The 19,237-nt window shown below is 52.5% G+C and overlaps 1 long non-coding RNA gene across 1 annotated transcript in view; it reads left to right on the forward strand.

Moving 5' to 3' along the window:
• The window catches only part of LOC140410421 (uncharacterized), a 46,527-nt gene that overhangs the window by 5,130 nt on the left and 22,160 nt on the right, over positions 1 to 19,237 (forward strand). Inside the window, exon 2 of the long non-coding RNA XR_011940644.1 lies at positions 5,632 to 5,743. This is a non-coding gene — a long non-coding RNA (uncharacterized lncRNA). The remainder of the gene's footprint in view (positions 1 to 5,631; positions 5,744 to 19,237) is intronic.

A 19,237-nucleotide genomic window follows, 5' to 3' on the forward strand; every position in this document is an offset into this window, starting at 1 on the left:
GTCTCCCCTCGCCCGTCTCCCCCTCGCCCGTTCTCCCCCTCGCCCGTCTCCCCCTCGCCCGTCTCCCCCTCGCCCGTCTCCCCCTCGCCCGTCTCCCCCTCGCCCGTCTCCCCCCTCGCCCGTCTCCCCCTCGCCCGTCTCCCCCTCGCCCGTCTCCCCCTCGCCCGTCTCCCCCTCGCCCGTCTCCCCCTCGCCCGTCTCCCCTCGCCCGTCTCCCCCTCGCCCGTCTCCCCCTCGCCCGTCTCCCCCTCGCCCGTCTCCCCCTCGCCCGTCTCCCCCTCGCCCGTCTCCCCTCGCCCGTCTCCCCCTCGCCCGTCTCCCCCTCGCCCGTCTCCCCCTCGCCCGTCTCCCCCTCGCCCGTCTCCCCCTCGCCCGTCTCCCCCTCGCCCGTCTCCCCCTCGCCCGTCTCCCCCTCGCCCGTCTCCCCCTCGCCCGTCTCCCCCTCGCCCGTCTCCCCCTCGCCCGTCTCCCCCTCGCCCGTCTCCCCCTCGCCCGTCTCCCCCTCGCCCGTCTCCCCCTCGCCCGTCTCCCCCTCGCCCGTCTCCCCCTCGCCCGTCTCCCCCTCGCCCGTCTCCCCCTCGCCCGTCTCCCCTCGCCCGTCTCCCCCTCGCCCGTCTCCCCCTCGCCCGTCTCCCCCTCGCCCGTCTCCCCCTCGCCCGTCTCCCCCTCGCCCGTCTCCCCCTCGCCCGTCTCCCCCTCGCCCGTCTCCCCCTCGCCCGTCTCCCCCTCGCCCGTCTCCCCCTCGCCCGTCTCCCCCTCGCCCCGTCTCCCCCTCGCCCGTCTCCCCTCGCCCGTCTCCCCCTCGCCCGTCTCCCCCTCGCCCGTCTCCCCCTCGCCGTCTCCCCCTCGCCCGTCTCCCCCTCGCCCGTCTCCCCCTCGCCCGTCTCCCCCTCGCCCGTCTCCCCCTCGCCCGTCTCCCCCTCGCCCGTCTCCCCCTCGCCCGTCTCCCCCTCGCCCGTCTCCCCCTCGCCCGTCTCCCCCTCGCCCGTCTCCCCTCGCCCGTCTCCCCCCTCGCCCGTCTCCCCCCTCGCCCGTCTCCCCCCTCGCCCGTCTCTCCCCTCGCCCGTCTTCCCCATCTCTCTCTTGCCCGTCTCCCCTTTCCCTGTCTCCCCTTTCCCTGTCTCCCCTTTCCCTGTCTCCCCTTTCCCTGTCTCCCCTTTCCCTGTCTCCCCTTTCCCTGTCTCCCCCTTTTCCCATCTCCCCTTTCCCCCCCGTCTCCCCCTTCCCCTGTCTCCCCCATCTCCCCTCCTTCTCCTTTCTCCTCCCATCTCCCCCTTCCCCTGTCTCCTCCATCTCCCCCCTCCACCCCTCCCTGTCTCCCCCTACCCCCACCTCTGTCACCCCCCCGTCTCCGCATCTCCGCCTCCCAGCCTCCGTCTCCCCCCTCCATCTCCCCCCTCCGTCTCCCCCATATCCCCTCCCAGCCTCTATCTCCCCCCTCGTCTCCCCTTCCCCTGTCTCCCCCCTCCCCTGTCTCCCCCTCCCCTGTCTCTCCCCCTCCCCCATGTCTCCCCCTCCCCCTGTCTACTCCTCCCCGTCACCCCCTCCATCTCTCTCTCCCCTCTGCATCTCTCTCTCTCTCTCCCCTCTGCGTCTCTCTCTCTCTCTCCCCCCTCCGTTTGCCCTCCCCCTTCGGCTCCCCCCTCCATCTCCCCCTGAATGACCACTCGGGGTCTCATTAGTTGATAAGTGAACGTCAGAGTCATTGACCTCTCAGACTGACTAGGAAGCTGAGAGAGAGGTTGCTTGTGCATGTTCATACTGTTATTCTTCTGTTGTTTTGTATATATTTGACCCACGGTTAATATTAATAAATCATTTATAGCTTTAGCTTCAAGTGTTCTTGTAATATAAACCAGGCCACATTACATGGTACCAGAGTTGGATGGTATTAAACACTGCGAAAAAAACTATTAGCCTGCCACGAGGTCCACAGAGATTTGAAGATTTTGCAGACTGCAAGAATCAACAACATGGAGTCATTGAAGCCACTAGTGAGTCTCATATTTCACAGTAATGTGGGCAGCAACTGACATTTGTTCAAACAACAATTTAATCTGTTTCATACTGCAGTAAATTTAGGAGATTAATCAGATTTGCATACGGTAGCGATGCTCCTAACAGCTGCAGGGCCCGAAGCAATTGCTGTATTTAATATGTTTAAATTTGCAAACTATGAAGATAGCAAAAATTTTAATGAAGTCATTCGAAGATAATAATCTTGATTATTGTCACAAGTAGGCTTACATTAACAATGCAAGAAGTTACTGTGAACATTGCACCCCCAGAAAGAATGAAAGTTATGAACGCTATGTGATTAGATCACACTTACAGAAGACAGGAGAGTCCCATAGATCATTTCATCACTGATTTAAAGTTAAAAGCTAAAACCTGCAATTTTTCTGTGGTGGAAAATTCCATGATTCAAGACCAAATTGTGTTGGGCGTGAATGAAAATAAGCTAAGGGAACGGTTGCTGAGGGAATCGGCGCTGTCCTTGGAACAAACAAGATCATGTCAGCGTCACGAGCTAGCAGCACGGCATTCTAAAATGTTTCTCAGTAATGACGACATCTTCTTGGAGGAAAACACTCCGATTGCCACCTTTTTTCCAAAAAGGCAGGAAACCTCTGAGAAAAGGCGGGAAAGTTCCTGCAGCTCCTCGCACACCTACAAACAGGTTAACGATCGGGACAAGGTATTTCTATTGTAAAAGGTGTGACCAAAAGCACAAATTAAGCAGTGTCCAGCGTTTGGCAAGTTTTGTTCCAGATGCAAAGGAAAAAAAATCACTTTGCTCAGAATTGTTACTCTAAGCTCAACCCCAGATCAGTCAGCACAGTGGAAGACACAGTCTTGAGTAATGAAACATCATTGTTTGTTGGAGTAATAACAGAGAAGAATAATCTTTTTGAAGACATCAAAAAAATTTGCAGCACTTAAAAAAGTGCGAACTGATGCTCCATTTAAAATAAATGCGGTTGATGAGGACAAATGACTGCTACCACTTGAAGTGAACGGTACAGTGGTCCAATTGAAGTTAGATACTGGCGCCAAAACCAATTTAATCAGCATGACTGATTTTTAAAAATCTAAAAATTCAGCTGATTAGAAGAAATCACAAAATATCTCTGAGAGATTATTATGGTTCAAGCATTAAATGTTATGGTGCTTGTGACCTGAATGTGGTGGTGAAGAATACAGTTTGTTCCATCCCATTCTGTATTGTATCCGAGGGCTTGGACTCATTATTAGGTGATTAGTCCTGTGAAGAATTAGGTCTTGTGCAGTTGGTATTTAGCATCCACAAAGGATTGGATCAACACTCCCAAAGATTCTGAGAACATTATCAGCAAATTCAGCGATGTGTTCACACTGATTTTAGTGCACTACCATTCGTCAACGAGATACAATTTAAAGAAGATGCATTATCTAAAGCACCGATACAAACTATTAGTAGTGAAATTGCTCAAAATGTAGATCTGCACGACAATCTCATTTCTACCCTACCAGCCATATCAGATACAAAACCACAAATTATCAAGAAGATAGAAGAACCTACCGATGGGGTAAATTCCATGGTATGTGTGAAATGACAAAATGGTGATGCTCATTTAGGCATGGATCCCAAAGATTTTAATGAAAAATGTGAACATATTGTAAATAATCATTACAGAAAGCAATGGACAGCCAATCTGATCCATATCTCGCGAAATCACATTACAAAGTGTTACCATTGCCAGCAGAGTTACTCCTGAATAGAAGGGTGCGTACCACACTTCCATACTCGGAAAAGAAGGAGGAGAATGCAGTGGTACTGCAGGAAATTCAAAACATTAAAGTAAAACAAAAGCAGTTCTATGATAAGAGTGTCGAGAACGTTACCACCTCTGAGATTGTAAGAATAGAAGATTCAGGCAATTGGCCAAGAAAAGCCATTGTACTTCGTGTAGCACCTCTTTCCTACAATGTACAGACAGAGGTTGGTTTGGTTTTAAGAATAAATCGTTGCACGCTCTTGAAAACCAGAGAAGACTTTCACAACAAGGTGATGGGTGACGAATCTACATCAGAATCAATGTCAGCTGCAGTGTCAGATAGTTCAGCAGTTCCTGAACATGAGAATGTCATGGAGAACATTGAATCTACAAGTTCTGAGCAGCAAGGTCAAACTTTGGGAAGGTCAACCAGAGTCAGAAGAAATCCTGATTGACTCAATTAGTAGATTTGGACTATTTGTACAGACTCTGCTTGCTGTTGTGTGTATATATTTGTTAAACCAGTTTTTAAAAACATTAAAGAAAAAATTAATATTTTTAGACTCACAGTCTAATGATATCACATGTAAATATACTGATGATAACATATTAATTTATTGCATCAAAGGAAAGGGGATGTAGTTATATCATGGTCGTGTTCTAATTCAGCGACTAACCACTAAGTGTCTCATTAGTATATAAGTGAATGTTAGAGTCAGATGACCTCTCAGACTGACTAGGAAGCTGGGAGAGAGGTTGCTTGTGCACATTCATACTGTTATTCATCTGTTGTTTTGTATATATTTCACCCACCGTTAATGTTAATAAATAATTTGTAGCCTTAGCTACGTATTCTTGGTATATAAATCAGGCAATCCGATAAAAACATTACACCCTACTTCCCCCTCACCCACTGCCCTCCCTCCCCCTTCGCTCGCCCTCCCTCCCTCTCCTCTCGCCCCCTCGCCCCTCCCTCCTCTGCCCCTCACCCCTCCCTCTCCTTCCTCTGCCAGCTATCCGTGGCACATGGCAGAGCATCCAGGCTCACACACTCCATTTGCTTTTTGTAATGACTATGGACAGGATATATCATTGGTGAACTTGCCTGGATTCTGGGTCACTCTTAACAGAAACACTGTTTACACAACACAACAATTGATATTTTAAACCAGGCCAATGCTGGTTCATCCTGAACTGTTTATTTGCATCAAATACAAAGAACGGCCTGGACAGATTATACTTGATACTTTCCTTCTTAGTGATAAATACAACTCATGGAGCATTAGATTCTAACTCGGTGACTATTCCACAACTGGATTAATACAAATCCCAACAACTTCCAGCCCTGAGGAAACAGTTTGACCTATTTCTATTTACTGGGAAAGAGAACCCTACCATCGTAATGTGTTTGCAAGTCAACCACTCGACAGCCAGTGGGAATGGAGGAGGTCATACAGCCTTGAGCCTGTTGTGCTATTCAATTAGATGATGACTGATCTCTTTTTTAATTCTATCTGTACATTCCATAGAATTTTTGGCCAGCACGGTGGCGCAGTGGTTAGCACTGCTGCCTCTCTGCGCCGAGGACCCGGGTTCGATCCCGGCCCTGGGTCACTGTCCGTGTGGAGTTTGCACATTCTCCCCGTGTCTGCGTGGGTCTCACCCTCACAACACAAAAGATGTGCAGGGCAGGTGGATTGGCCACACTAAGTTGCCCCTCATGGGTACTTTAAATTTATTTGAAAAATCTTATATAGAATGAGGCTCCATCCACCCATGTCAATATTGGGCATCGATTTTGTGAGATAGCTCTCAATGTTTACGTACTTGTGTAAATCTCATCAAGCTGATAAGTGCTAACTTCTCTCGCCAGGGATTCCATCCGTATGTGGCTTTTCACCGTGGTTAGTGGAATTCAAGGTGAAGGGCTGCAAACAATTCGGGGGCAGAATCGGCAGACCAGCATTCCTACTGGCTGGGAAAAGGTACAAAACATACACGTAACTCACTGAAACCTTTGACACGGCTGAAGAGAGAGAGAGAGAGAGGTGGGTGGGGGGGGGATGGCGTGGGGGGGAGGGGGTGGGGGGGTGGCATGGGGGGGGTGGCATGGGGGGGTGGGGGGGGGTGGGGGAGGGGGGGCAGATGGGGGAGGGGGGGCGGGGGTTTTGGGGTGGGTGTGATATTTGAAGGGCTAAGACTTGGAGGGCAGCAATTGGGATCTGGAGAAAGACGGCAACTTTTCAATAGCATCAGTCTGACTTTGAATTTGGGGTCCAAAGGTGAAAGAAGGATCATGGTCATGTTTCGAGCTTCTCACCTCCTTCGACCTACAAGCGATTTCAGACTGATTTACACATGATGAAGGAGGAATTGGTGCCACCAAACGTTTACAGTCAACAAAGTACTTTTTGGAGCATAAGGCGGAATATTCCGGTCCCGCTAGCAGCAGGAAGCATGGTGGGTGAGGGCACTTAATTTGGCATGAGGCCAAAAATACATTTCCCAATGCTGGGATGGATTTTGGGAATTCAGTTCTCGCAACTTTAAAGGCTGGTTAAAAGTTGGTTGAAGGCTAGCTAAAGGTAGGTTAAAGATATGTTAAAGGCGAGTTAAAGACTGGGCAGCATGGTAGGACAGTGGTTAGCACTGTTGCTTCACAACTCCAGGGTCCCAGGTTCGATTCCTGGCTTGGGTTACTGTCTGCGGAGTCTGCAATTTCCCCCCTGTCTGCGTGGGTTTCCTCTGGAAAATAAACCTTGTCCGTAAATTCCACTGTCATCTATGCGTTCTATTTAGTGCGATTCAACAGCAGGTTGAAGGCTGGTTAAAGGAAGGTCAAAGGTGGGTTAAAGGCATGTTAAAGGTGGGTTAAAGGCATGTTAAAGGTGGGTTAAAGGCATGTTAAAGGTGGGTTAAAGGCATGTTAAAGGCTGGTTATAGGTGGGTTAAAGGTAGGTTATGGGCTGGTTAAAGTCATGTTAAAGGCAGATTGAAGGCTGGTTAAAGGTGGGTTTGAGGCTCGTTAAAAATGGGTTAAAGATCATGGAGGAAGCTAAGGGGCGGGATTCTCCGTTTCTGAGACTAAGTATTGACACCAATGCAGAATTCATGGACTTTTACGACAGCAAAACTGGCGCCACACTTGGACCGATTCCGTTACTTTAAGGGGCTGGTACTGGCGCCGCGTGGAACACAATCCATTCCAATGAGAAACAGTGCCGGATTCGCCGGGTCCGTGATTGACGCTCGGGAGGCTGACAAGCTGCAGCTGCACATACACATTGCAATCCCCACTCACACTCATCCCAGCCAACAAGATGGCACTGGTTGTGCTGGAGCGCGCCCATACAGTTGATGGGTCAGCTGGGGCCAGAGGGCACCGAGGGGGGTGGCCTGGGGAACACCTATACGACCCGTGGCCCGAGGTTCACAGTGGGCTGTTAGCAGTGTGTGCAGCTGCATGGCGGCCTTTCCGGCTGCGGCAATGGTGTTCCGTGCCCGTCCACCCCGACCCCACAGCCCACCTCCTGACCACCACCCGTTACCCCCCCCGGCCCTGGCAGAAGCCCCCCGGCCAGCGGCACAACTGTCAGCAAACTATGGCGATGTTGGACCCATTCCGCACCCGCGCTCCCTCAGCAGCCGCCACGTAGGTTTCACGAGTTTGAAAAGCACAAGTGAACTGCGTAGCGGGGAACTCGGCCCATCGGAGGCGGAGAATCGCGGCGGCCCCGGAGAATACCGGGTCGGGCCCGCTAATGATATGCAAACGGTGTTTACTGTAGGTATGTTCTGGATGCATTGACGCCGCTGTCAAGATGATGGAGAATTAAGATTTGGCATCAAATCGGCGCCCGCCGTGATTTTGTCGTCGGAACCGATTCTCCGCCCTTCACATTTCCCAATTTTCACGTCGCCCAACAGAGAATCCCGCCAAAGGTGTCCATGGAAGGGATTAAGGCCAAGTGGGAGGAGGAACTGCAGATGGAGTTGGAGGAGGGATTATGGTGCAAAGAGCTGCAGAGGGTTAACGCTTCAACCCAGTGCGTGAGGCTGGGGTTGATACAATTAAAACTGGTGCACAGGGCGCACTTAACAAAGGTGAGGATGAGCCGGCTGTTTGAGGTTGTGGGGGACAGCTGCAAGTGGTGCAGGAGGGGTCCAGCTAATCATGTTCTGGTCCTGCTCGAAGCTGGAGAAACTATGGGGGGTTTTCAGCACCATGTCTGAGGTTCTACAAGTGGATTTGGAGCCTGGTCCTGGAGGCCATATTCGGGGTGTCAGACCGGCCGGAGTTGCAGACGGGTGCTTGGGCAGATGTCTTGGCCTTCGCCTCGTTGGTCACTCGCCGGCGTGTCGTGGTAGGGTGGAGGTCAGCTTCTTCCCCCCCCCCCCCCCCCCACCACCCCACATTCCTCAGCATTGCTGGGGGATCTAATGGAGTTCCTGTACTTGGAGACGGTGAAATCTGCTCTGAGGGGCAGATGAGATGTCCCACAATAGATGGGGTTTGTTTGTCTTACACTTTGGGGATCTGGTTGCTGTCAAGTGGTATGGAAGTGGGCAGTTTGGGGGGGGGGGGGGGTTTATGTTGGGTTTGTGTTTGTTCTTTGTAAAAATGTTAAAATATTGAAAATTTGAATAAAAATATTTATAAAATAAAGATGGTTTTCAGGCTGATTAAAAGTGGTTTAAAGGCAGGTTCAAGATGAGTTAAAGCCTGGTTAAATGTGGGTGAAAGGCAGGTTAAAGGCTAGTTAAAAGTGGTTTAAAGGCCTATTAAAAGAAGGGTGAACTTCCTGACAAATTGTGTTGGGAAGCCTGTTTTCATGTTTCAGCATGAAATGCATGCTCATTAAGGGGCCAGCTCACCAGGAAGACCATCCCATCCAGATGACCACCTCCGTCCGTGAGAAATGAGAATGTCCACTTTTACAACTGCACACAAGTGGCCTGAGCCTGGAGAGGTGACATCTCCCATGATTAATGGTGAGTTGCCTCTGCATTGTGCTCTTTAGGGGGCATGTGTAAATGCCAGCCTATGCTTTAGATGGGGAGTTGGCCAGTGCGAGTTGTGTAGAGGGTGACGAAGGAAGGGTTGATGGGGAAGCATAGAAAAAAGTGGAAGGGACAGTGCAGGGTGTCCTTTAGACATGGTGCCCTGACCTTTGACTCCATGTGATAATGACGGACAGGGTGAGTTCTTGCCTGATCACACCACGAGAAACAGCGAACCCCTTGTATATTTAATAAGCTGAGCAGTGACCTCTCTTTCCCCCCCCCCCCCCCCCGCCCCCTCCATGCCCACACACAGCAGAAATCAGTCCAATCTTCGCAGCCCACCACTGAACTTAGTCTCCAGCACGGAAGATTCCGACCAATTTGTCGCAGCAAGTTGCCAGAAGCATCAATGAATTAAATGACCAGGATGATTTGTTTGAGAGATGGTAGGAGACAGTCACTAAAAAAAAATCCAATCAAGAATTCAAGAGCAACGTCTTTATCAGGAGAATGGCGAGAGTGCGGAACGTGTCACCAAATATCACAGGTCCAGTTAAGGAGCGGCTCGATGAGCATCCGTTGGGGAAAGGAATCGATGGAATGAGATGATAGAGTGGGATGAAAGACGGTGTGAAGTGGCTTGTATGAGGCATAAATACGAGCAGAGACCAGGTGGGCTGAATGGCCTGTTTCAATACTGTTAACATTCTACGTAAGCCAATGTGATTGAGGGATAAATATTGACCAGGACACCGGAGAGAACTGGATGTTAAATCTGGGCCAGGGTTGAACCAGCCTCTCGTCCCACAGCCCTCGACCCTGTCTACCAGAGCCCAGATAACGCTTGGTGCTGGAAGGTTTACGAATCTGCCACCCTGGCGCAGGCCTTTGAGTCTCAGTGTTGGATTTTCCATCCACCGCATTTGGGCTGATATCAAGTAACAAACTGCAACCTTCAATCGTCCTCAAACTTTTCTAATTGCTCCAGGCCGCTCTAGATCCCAGCAGCATTACACAATTCTCACCCTGCTTTTAGATCTCTGCTAATAATAATTGCCATGATGTGGAGATGCCGGCGTTGGACTGGGGTGAGCACAGTACGAAGTCTTACAACACCAGGTTAAAGTCCAACAGGTTTGTTTCGATGTCACTAGCTTTCGGAGCGCTGCTCCTTCCTCAGGTGAATGAAGAGGTCTGTTCCAGAAACATATATACAGACAGATTCAAAGATGCCAAACAATGCTTGGAATGCGAGCATTAGCAGGTGATTAAATCTTTACAGATCCAGAGATGGGGTAACCCCAGGTTAAAGAGGTGTGAATTGTCTCAAGCTAGGACAGTTGGTAGGATTTCGCAGGCCAGATGGTGGGGGATGAATGTAATGCAACATGAATCCCAGGTCCCGGTTGAGGCCGCACTCATGTGTGCGGAACTTGGCTATAAGTTTCTGCTCGGCGATTCTGCGTTGTCGCGCATCCTGAAGGCCGCCTTGGAGAACGCTTACCCGGAGATCAGAGGCTGAATGCCCTTGACTGCTGAAGTGTTCCCCGACATTTAGGATAGAGACCAGGCAGATACTCCTAGTGCTCCTACTGGGGGAGAGTTGCACTGTTGACAGCACTGACTGACAGAGGTAGCATTAAACCGAGGCCCCAAGCTCTTGTTCCTGTGTTGAAGCAGAGAACTCTCCTGGTGTCTTACGTACAACATTGAAACAGGCCATTCGGCCCAACTGCTCCTTTCTGGTAATGAAGCTCCCACCCCACTTTAACTCGACCTATCACAATATCCTTTATTTTCCTATTTGTCTCATGTACTTACCTGATTTCCCCTTATATACATCTCTGCTATTTACCTCAACCACTGCATGTGTTAGCAAGATCCCTACTCTAACCACTCTCTGGGTAAACACATTTCTCCTGAATCTTATCTATCCAGTTGCAGTCAGAGAATCGCCCCCAGTGACTTCACTTCCTGCTCCTGCACTATTGCCTCAGATGTCCCCCAAGGAACTGTCTTGTTCCCCTCCTATTTCCCGTCTACAGTAAAATCTTGGATACCCTATATGTGTGGAGAATGGGTGGGGCCAGTAAAAATGCCGGTTCATGGAACATTTCACTTACCAATGGAAGAGAGTGCAACACTTGCAGCACCAACAAATATACAAGTACTCGGGAAGTAAAGAACAGTATTCTTTAGACTTCTAAACTTCACCAGTGCATTAAAACATGAATTCAAGTGTAAATTAATACAGTGTTCAGGTTCTGGACAACTTTGTAACTGCTCTGGTAGGTTAAGTAATGATTCATTTTCGGGGAACATCAGAAATTCCGGTTAGTAGAGAATTCCCATTGGAAGAGAATTCCGGCTGGTAGAATGCTGGAATGCTGGATAACACAAAGTTTTCAGTACATACTGTCCAAAACCACAGCATTCATTTCCATATGTACACACACTTCACCCAGCTCTAACTCACCACCATTCTTCTCAACTCCTGCACTGTCTCAAAATAACCAGATTGCTTGTCCGGCATCTAGTACTGGGCGTGCAGAAACCTCTTCCAATTAGATATTGGGAAGACAGAAACCATTGCCTTCTATCCAGCCACTCCATTACCTAGCTACTGGCTCCATCTCTCTCCCTGGCAACAGTCTGAGGCTCAACCAGATTGTTATATTTGACCCCTGGGGTGTGATCCCGAACGCATAGCCACACCATCATTAAGCCCACCTATTTCCAATGCTGTAACATCACTCGACTCCACCCTTGTCCCAGCTCACCTGCTGCTGAAACCACCACGCCCCTGTTAGACTCCAGACTCAACGATTCCAATCTACTCCTGGAGAGGTTCCCAAGACCATCCAAAACTCAGCTTCCCATGTACTAACTCCCACTTCATCCCAATCACCTCTGTGCTCGCTGACCTACGCTGATTCCTGGTTAAGCAATGTTTTGATTTTAAAATTCCCATCTTTTCATGTGCCTCCGTGACCTTGTCCCTCGTTATCTCTATAATCTTCACCAGCCCTGCAAACCTCCAAGCTATGAACTTACCTCTAACACTTACAATCCTCCTGTCAGTCACCGAGTGATGTTTCACAATGTTAAACATGCCATATATATATACTATATAGATATACAGACACACAAGTTGTCATTGTTCAATTTTCCTTTGGTTTATTGATAATTACCTGTATTTTTAACGCCAGCTTTGGACTCCCCACAAGTGGTCACATCTTCTCGGCACTAACCAAACACTGAACCAATTGCTGGATGCGGCAGCTTGCAGTGTGTAAACTGGCAGCTGTGTTTCCTACATTACAACAGTGACTACATGTCCAAAGTACTCCAATGCTAATGAGGCTCTTTGGTACATTGAGAATGGTGCTGTAGAAATGCAAGTTCACTCTAACGCTTAACAGTTTGCTGTTCGTTTTAAAGATAACAGAGAAAATGTTTGGAAGTTCACACGCAGTGACCCTGGCAGGGGAATGAGAGTGTGCGACTTATCATCCAACCGTATCTCTCACGGTTGTGACCTGGGATTTTTCAGAGCAGATCCAGGATTCGGGTACCCGGATAGTCTACATGATTTGCTATTAATGAGGTCTGATGGTGTTTCAGCTCAAAATGGAAAGTCAAATGAAAAGCATACTATCGCAATACAACAGTGCTCACCCAAGTCCAAATGCATGCTTTCGATAGTGAGCTTCCCAGTGAATGAGCTTCTCAGGGACGGAGCTTCCCAGTGAACGAGCTTCTCAGTGACGGAGCGTCTCAGTGACGGAGCTTCTCAGTGACGGAGCTTCTCAGTGACGGAGCTTCTCAGTGACGGAGCTTCTCAGTGACGGAGCTTCTCAGTGACGGAGCTTCCCAGTGAACGAGCTTCTCAGTGACGGAGCTTCTCGGTGACGGAGCTTCTCGGTGACGGAGCTTCTCAGTGACGGAGCTTCTCAGTGACGGAGCTTCTCAGTGACGGAGCTTCTCAGTGACCGAGCTTCTCAGTGACCGAGCTTCTCAGTGACCGAGCGTCTCAGTGACCGAGCGTCTCAGTGACCGAGCTTCTCAGTGACGGAGCTTCTCAGTGACCGAGCTTCTCAGTGACGGATCTTCTCAGTGACGGAGCTTCTCAGGGACGGAGCTTCTCAGTGACGGAGCTTCTCAGTGAGCGAGCTTCTCAGTGACGGAGCTTCTCAGTGACGGAGCTTCTCAGTGACCGAGCTTCTCAGTGACGGAGCTTCTCAGTGACCGAGCTTCTCAGTGACCGAGCGTCTCAGTGACGGAGCTTCTCAGTGAGCGAGCAGCTCAGTGACCGAGCGTCTCAGTGACCGAGCGTCTCAGTGACCGAGCGTCTCAGTGACCGAGCTTCTCAGTGACGGAGCTTCTCAGTGACCGAGCTTCTCAGTGACGGAGCTTCTCAGTGACGGAGCTTCTCAGTGACGGAGCTTCTCAGTGACGGAGCTTCCCAGTGACGGAGCTTCTCAGTGACGGAGCTTCTCAGTGACGGAGCTTCTCAGTGACGGAGCTTCTCAGTGACGGAGCTTCTCAGTGAGCGAGCTTCTCAGTGACGGAGCTTCTCGGTGACGGAGCTTCTCGGTGACGGAGCTTCTCGGTGACGGAGCTTCTCGGTGACGGAGCTTCTCGGTGACGGAGCTTCTCGGTGACGGAGCTTCTCGGTGACGGAGCTTCTCGGTGACGGAGCTTCTCGGTGACGGAGCTTCTCGGTGACGGAGCGTCTCGGTGACGGAGCTTCTCGGTGACGGAGCTTCTCGGTGACGGAGCTTCTCGGTGACGGAGCTTCTCGGTGACGGAGCTTCTCAGTGACGGAGCTTCTCGGTGACGGAGCTTCTCAGTGACGGAGTTTCTCAGTGACGGAGCTTCTCAGTGACGGAGCTTCTCAGTGACGGAGCTTCTCAGTGACGGAGCTTCTCAGTGACCGAGCTTCTCAGTGACGGAGCTTCTCAGTGACGGAGCTTCTCAGTGACCGAGCTTCTCAGTGACCGAGCTTCTCAGTGACGGAGCTTCTCAGTGACGGAGCGTCTCAGTGACGGAGTTTCTCAGTGACGGAGCTTCTCAGTGACGGAGTTTCTCAGTGACCGAGCTTCTCAGTGACCGAGCTTCTCAGTGACGGAGCTTCTCAGTGACGGAGCTTCTCAGTGACGGAGCTTCTCAGTGACGGAGCTTCTCAGTGACCGAGCTTCTCAGTGACGGAGCTTCTCAGTGACCGAGCGTCTCAGTGACCGAGCTTCTCAGTGACGGAGCTTCTCAGTGACCGAGCTTCTCAGTGACGGAGCTTCTCAGTGACGGAGCTTCTCAGTGACGGAGCTTCTCAGTGACGGAGCTTCTCAGTGACGGAGCTTCTCAGTGACGGAGCTTCTCAGTGACGGAGCTTCTCAGTGACGGAGCTTCTCAGTGACGGAGCTTCTCAGTGACGGAGCTTCTCAGTGACGGAGCTTCTCAGTGACGGAGCGTCTCAGTGACGGAGCTTCTCAGTGACGGAGCGTCTCAGTGACGGAGCTTCTCAGGGACGGAGCTTCTCAGTGACCGAGCTTCTCAGTGACGGAGCTTCTCAGTGAGCGAGCTTCTCAGTGACGGAGCTTCTCAGTGACGGAGCTTCTCAGTGACCGAGCTTCTCAGTGACGGAGCTTCTCAGTGACGGAGCTTCTCAGTGACGGAGCTTCTCAGTGACGGAGCTTCTCAGTGACGGAGCTTCTCAGTGACGGAGCTTCTCAGTGACGGAGCTTCTCAGTGACGGAGCTTCTCAGTGACCGAGCTTCTCAGTGACCGAGCGTCTCAGTGACGTAGCTTCTCAGTGACGGAGCTTCTCAGTGACCGAGCTTCTCAGTGACGGAGTTTCTCAGTGACGGAGCGTCTCAGTGACGGAGCTTCTCGGTGACGGAGCTTCTCAGGGACGGAGCTTCTCGGTGACGGAGCGTCTCGGTGACGGAGCTTCTCGGTGACGGAGCGTCTCGGTGACGGAGCTTCTCAGTGACGGAGCTTCTCAGTGACGGAGCTTCTCAGTGACGGAGCTTCTCAGTGACGGAGCTTCTCAGTGACGGAGCTTCTCAGTGACGGAGCTTCTCAGTGACGGAGCTTCTCAGTGACGGAGCTTCTCAGTGACCGAGCTTCTCAGTGACGGAGCGTCTCCGTGACGGAGCTTCTCGGTGACCGAGCTTCTCGGTGACGGAGCTTCTCGGTGACGGAGCTTCTCGGTGACGGAGCTTCTCGGTGACGGAGCTTCTCGGTGACGGAGCTTCTCGGTGACGGAGCTTCTCGGTGACGGAGCTTCTCGGTGACGGAGCTTCTCGGTGACGGAGCTTCCCGGTGACGGAGCTTCGCGGTGACGGAGCTTCTCGGTGACGGAGCTTCTCGGTGACCGAGCTTCTCAGTGACCGAGCTTCTCGGTGACGGAGCTTCTCGGTGACGGAGCTTCTCGGTGACGGAGCTTCTCAGTGACGGAGCTTCTCAGTGACGGAGCTTCTCAGTGACCGAGCTTCTCAGTGACGGAGCTTCTCAGTGACGGAGCTTCTCAGTGACGGAGCTTCTCAGTGACCGAGCTTCTCAGTGACGGAGCTTCTCAGTGACGGAGCTTCTCAGTGACGGAGCTTCTCAGTGACGGAGCTTCTCAGTGACGGAGCTTCTCAGTGACGGAGCTTCTCAGTGACGGAGCTTCTCAGTGACGGAGCTTCTCAGTGACGGAGCTTCTCAGTGACGGAGCTTCTCAGTGACGGAGCTTCTCAGTGACGGAGCTTCTCAGTGACGGAGCTTCTCAGTGACCGAGCTTCCCAGTGACGGAGCTTCCCAGTGACGGAGCTTCCCAGTGACCGAGCTTCTCAGTGACGGAGCTTCTCAGTGACCGAGCGTCTCAGTGACCGAGCTTCTCAGTGACGGAGCTTCTCAGTGACGGAGCTTCTCAGTGACGGAGCTTCTCAGTGACGGAGCTTCTCAGTGACGGAGCTTCTCAGTGACCGAGCTTCTCAGTGACCGAGCGTCTCAGTGACGGAGCTTCTCAGTGACGGAGCTTCTCAGTGACGGAGCTTCTCAGTGACCGAGCTTCTCAGTGACGGAGCTTCGCGGTGACGGAGCTTCTCGGTGACGGAGCTTCTCAGTGACCGAGCTTCTCAGTGACGGAGCTTCTCAGTGACCGAGCTTCTCAGTGACGGAGCTTCTCAGTGACGGAGCTTCTCAGTGACCGAGCTTCTCAGTGACGGAGCTTCTCAGTGACGGAGCTTCTCGGTGACGGAGCGTCTCGGTGACCGAGCTTCTCAGTGACGGAGCTTCTCAGTGACGGAGCTTCTCAGTGACCGAGCTTCTCAGTGACGGAGCTTCTCAGTGACGGAGCTTCTCGGTGACGGAGCTTCTCAGTGACCGAGCTTCTCAGTGACGGAGCTTCTCAGTGACCGAGCTTCTCAGTGACGGAGCTTCTCAGTGACGGAGCTTCTCAGTGACGGAGCTTCTCAGTGACGGAGCTTCTCAGTGACCGAGCTTCTCAGTGACGGAGCTTCTCAGTGACGGAGCTTCTCAGTGACGGAGCTTCTCAGTGACCGAGCTTCTCCGTGACGGAGTTTCTCAGTGACGGAGCTTCTCAGTGACGGAGCTTCTCAGTGACCGAGCTTCTCAGTGACGGAGCTTCTCAGTGACGGAGCTTCTCAGTGACGGAGCTTCTCAGTGACGGAGCTTCTCAGTGACCGAGCTTCTCAGTGACGGAGCTTCTCAGTGACGGAGCGTCTCAGTGACGGAGCTTCTCAGTGACGGAGCTTCTCAGTGACCGAGCTTCTCAGTGACGGAGCTTCTCAGTGACCGAGCTTCTCAGTGACGGAGCTTCTCAGTGACGGAGCTTCTCAGTGACGGAGCTGCTCAGTGAGCGAGCTTCTCAGGGACGGAGCTTCTCAGTGACGGAGCTTCTCAGTGACCGAGCTTCCCAGTGACGGAGCTTCTCAGTGACGGAGCTTCTCAGGGACGGAGCTTCTCAGTGACGGAGCTTCTCAGTGACGGAGCTTCTCAGTGACGGAGCTTCTCAGGGACGGAGCTTCTCGGTGACGGAGCTTCTCAGTGACCGAGCTTCTCAGTGACGGAGCTTCTCAGTGACCGAGCTTCTCAGTGACGGAGCTTCTCAGTGACGGAGCTTCTCAGTGACGGAGCATCTCAGTGACGGAGCTTCTCAGTGACCGAGCTTCTCAGTGACGGAGCTTCTCAGTGACGGAGCTTCTCAGTGACCGAGCGTCTCAGTGACGGAGCTTCTCAGTGACGGAGCTTCTCAGTGACCGAGCTTCTCAGTGACCGAGCTTCTCAGTGACGGAGCTTCTCAGTGACGGAGCTTCTCAGTGACGGAGCTTCTCAGTGACGGAGCTTCTCAGTGACGGAGCTTCTCAGTGACGGAGCTTCTCAGTGACGGAGCTTCTCAGTGACGGAGCTTCTCAGTGACGGAGCTTCTCAGTGACGGAGCTTCTCAGTGACGGAGCTTCTCAGTGACGGAGCTTCTCAGTGACGGAGCTTCTCAGTGACGGAGCTTCTCAGTGACCGAGCTTCTCAGTGACCGAGCTTCTCAGTGACCGAGCTTCTCAGTGACCGAGCTTCTCAGTGACGGAGCTTCTCAGTGACGGAGCTTCTCAGTGACGGAGCTTCTCAGTGACCGAGCTTCTCAGTGACGGAGCTTCTCAGTGACCGAGCTTCTCAGTGACGGAGCTTCTCAGTGAGCGAGCTTCTCAGTGACGGAGCTTCTCAGTGACGGAGCTTCTCAGTGACGGAGCTTCTCAGTGACCGAGCGTCTCAGTGACGGAGCTTCTCAGTGACGGAGCTTCTCAGTGACGGAGCTTCTCAGTGACCGAGCGTCTCAGTGACGGAGCTTCTCAGTGACGGAGCTTCTCAGTGACCGAGCTTCTCAGTGACCGAGCTTCTCAGTGACGGAGCTTCTCAGTGACGGAGCTTCTCAGTGACGGAGCTTCTCAGTGACGGAGCTTCTCAGTGAGCGAGCTTCTCAGTGACCGAGCTTCTCAGTGACGGAGCTTCTCAGTGACCGAGCTTCTCAGTGACGGAGCTTCTCAGTGACCGAGCTTCTCAGTGAGCGAGCTTCTCGGTGACGGAGCTTCTCGGTGACGGAGCTTCTCGGTGACGGAGCTTCTCAGTGACGGAGCTTCTCAGTGTCGGAGCTTCTCAGTGACGGAGCTTCTCAGTGACGGAGCTTCTCAGTGACCGAGCTTCTCAGTGACGGAGCTTCTCAGTGACGGAGCTTCTCAGTGACCGAGCTTCTCAGTGAGCGAGCTTCTCGGTGACGGAGCTTCTCGGTGACGGAGCTTCTCGGTGACGGAGCTTCTCAGTGACCGAGCTTCTCAGTGACGGAGCTTCTCAGTGACGGAGCTTCTCAGTGACCGAGCTTCTCAGTGACCGAGCTTCTCAGTGACGGAGCTTCTCAGTGACCGAGCTTCTCAGTGACGGAGCTTCTCAGTGACGGAGCTTCTCAGTGACGGAGCTTCTCAGTGACCGAGCTTCTCAGTGACGGAGCTTCTCAGTGACGGAGCTTCTCAGTGACGGAGCTTCTCGGTGACGGAGCTTCTCGGTGACGGAGCTTCTCGGTGACGGAGCTTCTCGGTGACGGAGCTTCTCGGTGACGGAGCTTCTCAGTGACGGAGCTTCTCAGTGACCGAGCTTCTCAGTGACGGAGCTTCTCAGTGACGGAGCGTCTCAGTGACGGAGCTTCTCAGGGACGGAGCTTCTCAGTGACCGAGCTTCTCAGTGACGGAGCTTCTCAGTGACCGAGCTTCTCAGTGACGGAGCTTCTCAGTGACGGAGCTTCTCAGTGACCGAGCGTCTCAGTGACGGAGCTTCTCAGTGACGGAGCGTCTCAGTGACGGAGCTTCTCAGTGACGGAGCTTCTCAGTGACGGAGCTTCTCAGTGACGGAGCTTCTCCGTGACCGAGCTTCTCGGTGACGGAGCTTCTCAGTGACGGAGCTTCTCAGTGACCGAGCGTCTCAGTGACGGAGCTTCTCAGTGACGGAGCGTCTCAGTGACGGAGCTTCTCAGTGACGGAGCTTCTCAGTGACGGAGCTTCTCAGTGACGGAGCTTCTCAGTGACGGAGCTTCTCAGTGACCGAGCGTCTCAGTGACGGAGCTTCTCGGTGACCGAGCTTCTCGGTGACGGAGCTTCTCGGTGACGGAGCTTCTCAGTGACCGAGCGTCTCAGTGACCGAGCTTCTCAGTGACGGAGCTTCTCAGTGACGGAGCGTCTCAGTGACGGAGCTTCTCAGTGACGGAGCTTCTCAGTGACGGAGCTTCTCAGTGACGGAGCTTCTCAGTGACGGAGCTTCTCAGTGACGGAGCTTCTCAGTGACGGAGCTTCTCAGTGACGGAGCTTCTCAGTGACGGAGCTTCTCAGTGAAGGAGCTTCTCAGTGACGGAGCTTCTCAGTGACCGAGCTTCTCAGTGAGCGAGCTTCTCGGTGACGGAGCTTCTCGGTGACGGAGCTTCTCGGTGACGG

The sequence above is a fragment of the Scyliorhinus torazame genome, chromosome 4 (genome assembly GCF_047496885.1).
Source record: "Scyliorhinus torazame isolate Kashiwa2021f chromosome 4, sScyTor2.1, whole genome shotgun sequence".
NCBI classification, from domain to species: Eukaryota; Metazoa; Chordata; class Chondrichthyes; order Carcharhiniformes; family Scyliorhinidae; genus Scyliorhinus; species Scyliorhinus torazame.